The sequence below is a fragment of the Ruditapes philippinarum genome, unplaced genomic scaffold (assembly GCF_026571515.1).
Source record: "Ruditapes philippinarum isolate M1 unplaced genomic scaffold, ASM2657151v2 ctg904_1_1_1_1, whole genome shotgun sequence".
NCBI classification, from domain to species: domain Eukaryota; kingdom Metazoa; phylum Mollusca; class Bivalvia; order Venerida; family Veneridae; genus Ruditapes; species Ruditapes philippinarum.
This window is the reverse complement of record NW_026852177.1, coordinates 390001-402288: the sequence shown is the minus strand read 5'-3', so window position 1 is coordinate 402288 and position 12288 is coordinate 390001.

Below are 12288 nucleotides of genomic sequence, written 5' to 3'. Positions count from 1 at the left end.
ACAAAATTTGTTCACTTATATTTGATTTACTAAGAAATCACGAATTTACAATGGTTTCAATACAGAATTATACACAGAATGCATGGTTCACACGAACTGTTTATTAAGATACCATAAAAGACTATCCAAAATGCTGGTTTTGCAATCAACATGTTGAAAGCTTAGAACACATCTTTTGGGACCGTTAACATGTTTTTGAAATGATTCGTGTCTTTTTGAAACTTCTCATTTGCATTTGACAAGAATACAATTTCTTTGATGCATACAATATGCAGATTATAAAACAAATATTTTGCTTTTTATTTGTAAAGAAGTACATATATTATTGTAAAATAATTTAAGAAAGACATTCCATAGAGGTTACTAAGCATTAAATTAAGTACCATTACCAAATCGATAGAGAAATACAAACAATAATTAACAAGATAGATATTTTGAGAAACATTTGGGAAAGTTTGAAATATACATTTTGTATTTTCATTTCATGACCAGTTTGTAAGTGTAAAGGAAATATTGTGTAGGAAATATTTTTAGATTCAATTCGACTAGGAATGTTTTTCGTTCATTAAACTACTGGTCTATTAAACTATATATAGAACAGTTAAAAGGGATTTTACATTAATAATAACAGGCTTCTTATTTTTTGTTTGAATGTAGCATGTATATAAATTTTGTTTGTTCGGTTTAAATGTCTGTTTCTTTGTATGGTTGTATGTATTTATCTATGTTTAAAATAAACGGAGCAAAAGGTAAGAGCCGTCTTTTTATATTTCCAAAATTTTCCACCGGGTCTGATATCTACGCTGATGTTCCTCATATTTGTACCATTTCTGTTCATTGTCTTTATCAATGACATCGTCTTGGAAATACAATCAATCATTCGATTGATTGTTGATGACAAATCTCCTTATCTTAAAGTTGAAAACCCTATAACCGATGTTGAAATCCTGAACTCAGACCGTGACAAGATAAGGGATTCAGATACTGGAGTTACGCTATCTAAAAACGGATCCTGGTGTTAACACATTTCTAATATCAAACACGAACCTTGGCAATGATCGATATCATGTGGAAATTAAAATTTAGCCTCTTGAATCTATTTACTTATCATTTATTAGGTCGCTCCTTTATTAGGTCATTCTTAAAATATGTAGACGTCGTATGGGGCAATTGGACAAAAATAAGAACATGAATTGGAACAGATCAAGTTGGATTTAGCTCGTATCATTGCTGGAGTCACCAACCTAGTATCACTATCAAACCTTGTAAGTAGAAAAGGCTAAAACAACAAACTAATGATGTACTCAAATATGACAAACTTCCTGGTACCACCATATCTATCTTCTGTAGTTCCTGAATCTGTTAATGATGTCACTCCTTATAATCTAAGAAATGGTCCCAATACCACAAACATGAATTATAACCACTGCGAAAAAATGTAAGGATATACGTAAGTGTACGGAGTTTCGTATATCATTAATATACTGGTAAAATACGGAAAGCTTGAAATACAGAGATGTACGTACAAGACCGTATATGATGAAAGTCCATATATGACATATACGTTGATCCGTACACTCGTTATATACGGGAACTTTGACTTTACACCTACCTTGTTTATTTAACTTGACAGGACATGGTGAAAACACTTTCCCTATTTTTGATGATGTTAGAGGTGAACAACTATAGGTTAAAAAAGATACAAACAAGTGTACCGAGTATTGATTTTTAATGTACAGAGTATTGCACAATAACACAACTTTAATGTACAGAATGAGCAAATTACTATGGAAAATCGATATATATTTTTGTCTAATTTTTACGTCTGTTATTCGATGCCATTTTATTTTGCTGAAAATGTACTGTTTATGATATTTATTCAAATATTTTAGATTCAACAATGCATTTTCATCTTATTACTGTTTACGGACAAATACAGAGATTAAATTTCCCACTTGTTTAAAAATTACACTATGGATGAAATAAAGTTTAAGCGTGTTAATGAGGATATCGTTAAAGTGTGTGTTAATAAAAATCATTCGATTTCAGTTTTTCTTTTAAGGAAGTATATACACAAAACATCTAATGTGACTTATCTGAGCTCATCTATCACGAGAGAAAAGAGGCGAATTTTACCTCCTGATTAGATTTCAAAGCTAATTTTCAACATTTATGGGTTTTCTGGCACTAGAGAAATTATCGAAGTATTTGTTTTCTCTAAAATTTATATTAAACCAATTCAAAATGACTTAATAACGTCAATGAACTTACCTTTGTTCCCCGTTCAAAGTCGCAAATGGGATGAAAGTCCTCATAACATCGAGCAATATCCGGGGTACGTTATACCGCACTGATATCTTCACGTTCAAATTAATATATATTTATGCTTAAAAAAATTAGGATGCTGTTTCAATTAATATTTCACCTGTGATTTTGGGCGGGAATTTCTGCGCTCGGTACATAATTTTTCCCATTTTGCTCAAAATTTTACATAGAACGTCACAAGTAAATAGCTGCTACGCCTGTCTCCCATATTAAAATGTCTTGTATATCATTTACCGGGATAGGTAATATAAAAGCTTCAATAAGTGGCATTTGAAGGTTCTGTCTTAAAACTGACTTGGTTTCAGGGCATGAATATCAACACATTCTTAGGGTGTGCAATGCATTGAAAATAAAGCAGAATTTAGTTCAGTTGCTTCTGGATAGCCTATTATCTTGTGGTTAAGGTGCAAACAAGTGATAAGAATTGATTGTTTTCCATTTGATAATCAACATTTACACATTCACAAGTAATAATGTCATAATGTCATTTGTTTTATCAATATTTGAATGTGCCTCATAAATGGCCAAGGTAGAAAAAGTTTCTTTGATAACCAAAAGTAAATCTGCCTATTCACAAGCATATTATGCATGATTATAACACTGTTTTAATGTCTATGATGTGTATATAAACAGAAACAGCCCTTTAAGTAAATAAATGTACACAAAGGGGATCATTATGCACATGTTCAGTGAATTACCTCCGTTCATTCATTTAGAAACTGAGATAAGCCTTTTAATTCTTGTTTGTGGCTATCTAAATGTGAAGAAACTGTACAAACAAGTATATGTTTGTTTAAAGAGGTGATGTCCAAAAAGTGGGTTGCAATTGTCATATTTAGCTCGAAATGAATGCAAAAGTTGCTAAAAAATGGGCTAAAAAGTCAAATTATTAGCTATTACTTTGCTGTTAAGTCTAGAAGAACTTAGGTTTTTCATTTATTGCATGGTGTTATATCCATGAAAGAAAAAAAAAACAACAATATTTATAAATGAATTTTGGAATTTAATCGATAGTTCAGCTTATATCATATACATTTTTTAATTATTGCACCGCGCCCACGAAGAATTTACAATTTGTTTGTCCATGAACCAGATTTTTATTAATTAATCTCTTCAATTTACAGCTAAAAATCAATTCGGAACGAAGAATTCCTTCCGATTTCTATTATTTAAAGTCATATATTGGTTTCCCTTTCGGTGATCCGCAGCATGCCATATTAAAGAATGAGAACGGGAACAATTTTACGGAAAGAAGTATAGTATAAAAGACAAAACAAAAAATAAACTTAAATTCTGTAATTTATTTCTCACATTTGTATATTCTACATGAAATTACTAATAATTTTGTAGTACACAGTGGGTTATGTAGTAGTGCATTTTATTGCTATATATGAATAATTCGCAAGCTATAAATAGACCTTAAAATCGTGTAAGTCCAAAAATATATTTCTAGAAGTAGTTTTAGTTTAGCTAGTATGAAACTAAACGAAACTGTCATTCGTGTCGCGTTATGGTTATGAATAACGAACTCGAAAACTTTGATGGAAATGAAATGTAAACATATTCAACAATAAATTGCACTCTTTATAAATTTATCGAACAAATTTAAGGCCAGTTTTACGAATTGTTATATCATAGTTATATCATTTTGAAATTGTCTTTTCCGTAGGTTTTTTACTGGTAAATAAATAGCTTTTATCTTAAACACTATGTTACCTATCCCGGTAAATGATATACAAGACATTTTAATATTGGAGACAGGCATATCAGCTATTTACTTGTGACATTCTATGTACAACTGTACAATTCAACATAATAGTAGAATGATCTCCCAATAAATCAACTTTATTTATCACCAATGTCAAGTAGCTTTTTATCTTTGACTCCCTTGAACATGATGTTAGTAAATTCTCTTATACCTGTCTAAAATTCAGGTTACAGTCTTCCATTACATTGATAAAACTGTTTCAACATGTCACCATGCCATGTAAATGTACCATTACTTTAAGTTTACGCGTATAACAAATAAAAAAAAACCCTGAAATTGGTCTTTTTGAAATTCATCACAATTTATTCATTCCAGTGGGTGTTTTACTTTCAGTTTTTATCTGGGATTTGAAATATAACTTGTTTGTATTGGAATTACTTTCCTTACCAGGTAAGCATCAGTAAAAACATATTTTTTTAATTTGATATCTAATTCAAGAATGTTTATTAGAAATTTATAACATTACTAGAGATAAAAAGAAATTATTTCTACAATTGACAGCAGCCGTGTATTAACTTCGAGATTAATGTGATTTTTTTATTGAAAATAACCATACTTTTCGATGATCATATTTAATAAATAAAAGTCACAAAAATGATATTTGCGTGCATGTGCGTGTGTAAGGAGCTTCAGGAATGAATAATGTCAGAGCCTACAATGTATCAAGGTTTATATCATTTAAGCTTCATTTAGTATTCAAATAGGCTAGAATCACTTGTCAACTACATTGAAATTGAGGGCATGGGTTCAAACCCTAGAAGGGGCAACTATTTTTTTCTTTTTTAACATTATTTATATCTCTCGGATCCCTTTAGGAAGAATAAAGTGTTTGATTTTAATTATAATATTATTGTAGGTATTTATTAGCTAAAAAATGCCAGATTTAATGGCAAATATGATACAAGATATTTTCAAAGTTTAATTAAATAAAAACTACACGGGTAAAAGTATTTTATATTTCGCATGATCAACCAATATACTTTTAAGAAAATGAAAGCACACTTTAAAATATGTCCCTCATTTTGTAAATTTTAGGGATATTTTGAATAAGGCTATTTATATATGGAAATGATCAAATAAGTGTTTAAAATAGATTATTTTAAATACCTCATTTCTGAAAAAGAACCTTCTAATAGCAAAGATTTAGTTAAGAAATATATCCATAACTCATAAACCACACGTATTGCATACCTTTAAGACATATAAATGTCTGATGTTGTCAATTTGACAGTTCCTTATAGTGCCCATTACTCATCGTCTACCTTAACTGAATTTACAAGATTTTAAAGGTAACAATATATCTAGAAATATCAATAAAAGAAAGAAACAAGAGCCCGGTTTGAGCCGGGTGATGCTCCCCGAATTGGTTTTGGACACAGGAAAGTACACCTCTTGTAGTTTCAGAGTTATGTCCGTGGAAAAAGTTCAAAGTGCAATAATTCGAAAATTAGGCAAGGGAGAGTAACTGTTCTTTGCACTGCACTTCTAATCAATGTGATCTATCAACCTACAAAGTTTCTTGTTAATATCTCTTATGGTTTCTGAGTTATGTCCCGGACAACTTCAAAAAGTAAAAAAAAAACAAAGGGCAATAACTCCAGATTTAGGCAATGCAGAGTTATGATTCTTGTGCACGCACATCTACCCATTGAGATATATCTACCTACAAAGTTTCATGTTGATATCTCTTATAAATTTACAGCTATGTCCTGGACAAGATTTTTCTAAAAGGGGAAATAATTAAAAAATGAGGCTTAACAGAGTTATGGTTCTTTTGCACTGCACTTCTACTCAATGAGTTCTATCTACCTACAATGTTTCATTTTGATATCTCTTATAGTTTTAGAGTTATGTTCCGGACAAAGTTCAAAGTGTTAAAATTAACAAAGGGTAATAACTCCAAAATTAGGACAAAAAGAGTAATTGTTCTTATGCACCGCACATCTACCCATTGAGATCTATTCACCTACAAAGTTTCATGTTGATATCTCTTATAGCTTTAGAGTTATGTCCCGGACAAGATATTTCTATAAGGGGAGATAATTACAAAAAATTAGGCTTAACAGAGTTATGGTTCTTTTTGCACTGCACTTCTACTCAATGAGATCTATCTACCTACAATGTTTCATTTTGATATCTCTTATAGTTTTAGAGTTATGTTCCGGACAAAGTTCAAAGTGTTAAAATTAACAAAGGGCAATAACTCCAAAATTAGGACAAAAAGAGTTATTGTTCTTATGCACTGCACATCTACCCATTGAGATCTATTCACCTACAAAGTTTCATGTTGATATCTCTTATAGTTTTAGAGTTATGTCCCGGACAAGATTTTTCTATCAGGGGAGATAATTCAAAAACCGGGCAAAATAGAGTTATGGTTCTTTGACACTGCACTCCCCCTCAATGCCCTCTACCACTGTATGAAGTTTAAACAAATTATCTCCAAGGGTTTTCAAGTTATGCTCCGGACAAGACAACGGACGGACAGACGGACGGACAGACGGACAAGGCGCCGACTATATGCTCCCCCGAAAGTTTTCGGGGAGCATAAAAACACTTCGATTTACCGCAAACGGCAAAAGTTCACTCAACTCTGCAACGCGATTGATATAATGTTAATAAGTGTATATTTGATTTTCCAAAAATTCTGTTTATTTTATCGCACATGAAGGGAAAGACATAGAATAGACATTTAATTAAGCAGTTAGTTGATTTGCATTTCCCACGCATATACAAATCAAATAGCTGAATGATTTGATTTTCGTTCTCTTTTGCACCATACCTTGCAGTCAAAATATGCAATCCCAATAAATGTAACAAATGTGCGAAAATGCTCCACATTATTTATCCATGCACTTTCATATATTGGGTACTACAACTAAATAATAATCATACTTTAAATTAATTCATATGCTGTAAAGTAAATCAATTTATATGGCGGCAAAATTTAGAAATTATTGGAGTGAGGATGGATTTCGTAAGGTTGAGGTCTATGACAAAGTACCATGAATTAATTAATATCTTAAATCAAAAAAAGGTTTAACTCTTTCCTAGTTACTTTAGCGCAAAAGCACTGAAACTGGTGCTTTTTGAAAGAGAAGTAAAAAAGATATTTGCAGATGGTGTGTCCTTTTTCTACTGTTTTATTATTATGAATTTTTCTAGAATATATGAAGCTTGTTAGATAAATACAAGATCATGTCTGACATACTTCAGCAAAATCAAGTAGTGCACTTACACCACTATTCATGTAACAGACTGAAGATCATTTACATATAATAAGTTAACTTATATATGCCAGTTCTTTTTATTAATTAATTTTTAATGTTTCAAATACACAGAACCATCTTACTTAAGATAGTTTTATAAAGACTCACATATGTAGCAGCAGGCGCACATCAGTGTCAAAATAAATGAGCAAATATTGCTGTTTTAAGGAAGTTTTTGGGAGTTTTCATATAGACATATAGTCAAAATTAAAACTGTTCTATAGAATTTCTTTAAACTTTAAACATGTTGTTAGAATAATAATGATAACAGAAACATTTCAAGTGAAATTTTGGGTCACCATTATCGTTTATGAGTTATCTGCCCCTGAATCAGAATTTTCTACTTATTTTGGGTCATTTCAAGGGATGATAAGTTATACATACGTCCATCAATTCTTGTTTTACTTCTGGATTATTTTATTCTTTTAATTGTTGAGCACAATACAAAATAACATGCAATTCCTTATATTATTTCTGTTTATTTTTGTTATAAAAATAAAGATACTTAAAATTCTTTAAAAATAGGCCATTTTTAAGTAAAAAAATTCACAGGTTAAGAGAAGAAATGGGAACAAACTATCCACTCTAATTCATTCTTTTGACTAAAACGAAGGTAAACTTTATGAAAAGATGAGGTATAATTTCCCTTCATTATAAATTATCTGGCCTTGAAGTTAGCAAATATGCCCAATTCAAGGGAGATAACTCGAAAAATGAGAATAGTGACCCCAAATTATTTTATTCTTCAAATGTGTTTGTCATCATATTCCAACAACATGCCAAATTTGAAGAAATTCTTTTGAATAGTTGTAATTTTGCCTATATTTCTGTATGAAAACTCCTGAAAACGTATTCAAGTAATGTATCTTAAATATACCAGAAGCTGTCTGTAGTCAGTAATTTTCTATCACATTTGATAGGTAAAATTACCTTTACTTCCTGTAAAATGAAATATTTTTGTGACGTTGCTCACCATTGTCAGTGAAATGAATCCTAAACTACATACAATACATATCTTTATTAGCTTGAATATTCAAAAGAATAGGGAGAACTCCTGGAGATTGAAGGGAATGGATTGAAACTACACACACTGACTTGAGAGCATAAATGGAGGTCACTGTCCAGGGCCCATAACTTAGCATTGATTTTAACAGAATAATGGTCCTTTTGAAATTCTACATTTTAAACAATACTGTCAGCTCTTCTTCACGGTGGAATAACTGTTACAAGGAGGATAGAGTACTTACGATAACTTGTCAGGAGTTCCTCTGATACATGTTATGGACTTCTTCGGAAAAATGGTAATTTGTAATCTTCTTCAGCATAGCGGGAAGGGGATTATAGGAATAGCCTCCTTTTGTCAGTACGTCCGTCCGTCTGTCTGCACTACCGAATAGGGATAGGGGGTCATCTAACTGTAAACAGAACAAAAGAGAACAATGGAATTCATTTCGTACAAATAGAATAAGGGGCCCATGGCCCTCTATAAAACAAAAGAAAATAACAATAGAAATGGCCCTTTATCCCTTTTCGGTCGCACGTCCGTCCGTCTGTCCGTACGTACCACTTTCGTGTCCGCTCCATAACTTTTGAACCGCTGGAATGGTTTTGACATTACTTGGCACAAGTGAACACCAGTATGAGACAATGTGCAAAGCGCAATAATTGGGTTGCTATCCCAAATGTCAAGGTCACACTTAAAGGTAAAGTGTTAAAAAGTGTACTAGAAAGTGTAAATTTTATCTCCGCTCCATAACTTTTTAACCGCTGAAAATATTCATAATCTTTTAACCGCTGAAAATATTTTAAAGTTACTTGGCACAAGTGATCACCATTAGAAGACGATGTGCAGAGCACAATAATTCAACTTCAATGTGGTTACTCGACAATATCCACCAAGTAGACATCGACGTCGAGGAGGTGAAGACTGTACATCGGTGACTTTTGGGTGGCTACCCCCAAGGGCAAGGTCACGTTTAATGCCAAGTATTAAAAGTTTCTAATTTGTGTCCGCTTCATAACGTTTAAACCGCTGAAAATATTTTGAATCGTGAATGAGTATTTATAATTGAAGTGTATACAAGCATTTTAAGGAGAAATGGATCACGAATAACAAATCTTGCTCCACTCCGCTATATATAGCATTATCCTAGGGGGTATTTATACTTTGCTGCTGCTATTGCAGAACCAAATGGAATCACAATCAATAAAGTTGAACACATGGTTTGTACACAACGCTGACTGTAAAAGTGATAGTGGTATTTAAGCTTTATTAGTGCATGTAATTTTAAATTATATTTGGGAAACATGTTTTAAATTCAATTTATTTACGATGATTATTAATATTTTCTAGAATTTTATATATTTTAAAGGGCTGTTCTGGATATGACAGCCATTCAATGCATATTAAAAAGATCCTGATATTGCCAAAAATACTTGATTATCCACTCATTCTTTTTTTCGTTGGTCAGTTTTTGGCTGGGTTGCACTGGTGCAAACCCGGGTTATAGTATGGTGAATGTTGGGCGGCGGGCGGGCGTCCGGGCAGGCGGGCGGGAAAAAAACTTTCGTAACAGTTTTCTCAGCAACTACTTATCACAGCCTTTTGTCATTTGGTATACACCATCAACACATGGTCCCATACTGTGGGATTCGATTTCAGGTCTGTCGCTCATCCACTTCCTGTTCGCCGACTTAGTTTTAATTTTCAACATTAATGGTCAATAGTAAGAAATTTTCGTAACAGTTTTCTCAGCAACTACTTATCGCAGTCTTTTGAAATTTGGTATACAGCATCAACACATGGTCCCATACTGCTGGATTCGATTTCAGGTCTGTCGCTCATCTACTTCCTGTTTGCAGACTCAGTTAAATTTGCAACATTAATGGTCAATGGTAAGAAAATTTGTAACAGTTTTCTCAGCAACTACTTATCACAGCCTTTTTATATTTGGTATACAGCATCAACACAAGGTCCCATACTGTTGGATTCGATTTCAGGTCTGTCGCTCATCCGCTTCCTGTTTGCCGACTTAGTTAAATTTTCGACATTAATGGTCAATAGTAGGAAATTTTCGTAACAGTTTTCTTGGCAACTACTTATGACAGCCTTTTGATATTTGTTAACAGCATTAACACATGGTCTCATATTGTGGGATTCGATTTCAGGTCTGTCGCTCATCCACTTACTGTTTGCCGACTTAGTTAAATTTGACATTAATGGTTGGAAATTTATGAACAGTTTACGCAGCAACTTCTTATCACAGCCTTTTGATATTTGGTATACAGCACTATCACATGGTCCCATACCCTGGGATTCGATTTCAGGTCTGTTGCTCATTCACTTGTTGTGTGCCGACTTAGTTAAATTTTGACACAATTAATGATCAAAAGATAGTAAGAAATTTTCGTAACAGTTTTCTCAGCAACTACTTACCACAGCCTCCTGATATATGGTTCACAACATTGACATGTGGTCCCATATTGTGGGATTCTTTTTCAGGTCTGATGCTCATTCTTTACCGGTTTACCAACTAAGTTAAATTTTCAACATCAATGGTCATTTAGTGGTAGAAAATTTAAGTAACATCACAGCCTCATATTTTGTGTACATATGCAACCCGGCCTTTTCTGTCTTTGACCCATTTTTATGAATAATAAATTACTGCAACTAGTGCGAAACATTTGAATATGTAATTTTCATGGCGATAGGATTCCCTAGATTGAATAGGTCAAGAACATTGTTTTTTATACCAGACTGTAGGTAATAAATTCATGTATCTCTAATAATTATACTAGGATGAAAAATTCCAGTGACAAGAAAAAATAAATTTCTTGTTCTGTACCCTTCTGTAGAATATCATGATCCTGGGGGATATTTATACTTAAAGTTTGTGGAATGAAACGGAACAGCTGTTTGCAGTCTCGAAGATTTTATCAAAATAATGTCCATTTAGACGGTTCAGTTTGAAAATGCTAAACAAGATCAACTGTTCGCTCGGCAGTTTCAATTTTTCATTCAGAAAACATATTAAACAAGAACGTGTTTGTTAAACACAAATGCCCCCGGCTCCGATTCTTGTCAGTAGCAATATTTCAAAAAAATGTTTACCCATTCACTCAGTTATGGACAGAAACATTGCCAAAAAATTGTAAACACAAGTTATATAGCTTGACCGAGTCATGGCATTTTGTAATTGTGAAATATATAGGTTGCCAAGTCATTGCTATGTCTTGTGTAGTGATGAATATTCAGCTTTATCAAATATATAGACATGTAAGTGTAAGAAATATACACTTGGCACCCTTGACCTTGACCCACTGACACCTATAGAATATCATGCAAGTTATCTTCCTACCAAATATGAAATACACCTGTCAATGAATAAAGGCTGTATGGGCAAAAGTGTAAACATTTATTTTTAGCACTTTTGACCTTGACCCAACTAACCCCTAACTCCATCCAAAGTAAGAATAACATGCAAGTTATCTTCCTACCAAATATGAAATTTATCTGTCAATAAATAAAGGCTGTATGGGCAAAGGTTTAAAAATCTATTTTTAGCCCTAGTGACCTTGACACACGGATCCCTAACTCAATCAAAAGGAAGAATACTATGCAAGTTATCTTCCTATAATTTTAAAATCTATTTTTAGCATTGATGACCTTGATCAAACTGGCCCCTAACTCTATCCATAGGAAGAATACCATGCAAGTTATCTTCCAACCAAATATGAAATAAATCTGTCAATAAATACTGTATGGGCAAAAGTGTAAACATTTATTTTTAGCACTTGTGACCTTGACCCAACTAACCCCTAACTCCATCCAAAGTAAGAATAACATGCAAGTTATCTTCCTACCAAATATGAAATTTATCTGTCAATAAATAAAGGCTGTATGGGCAAAAGTTTAAAAATCTATTT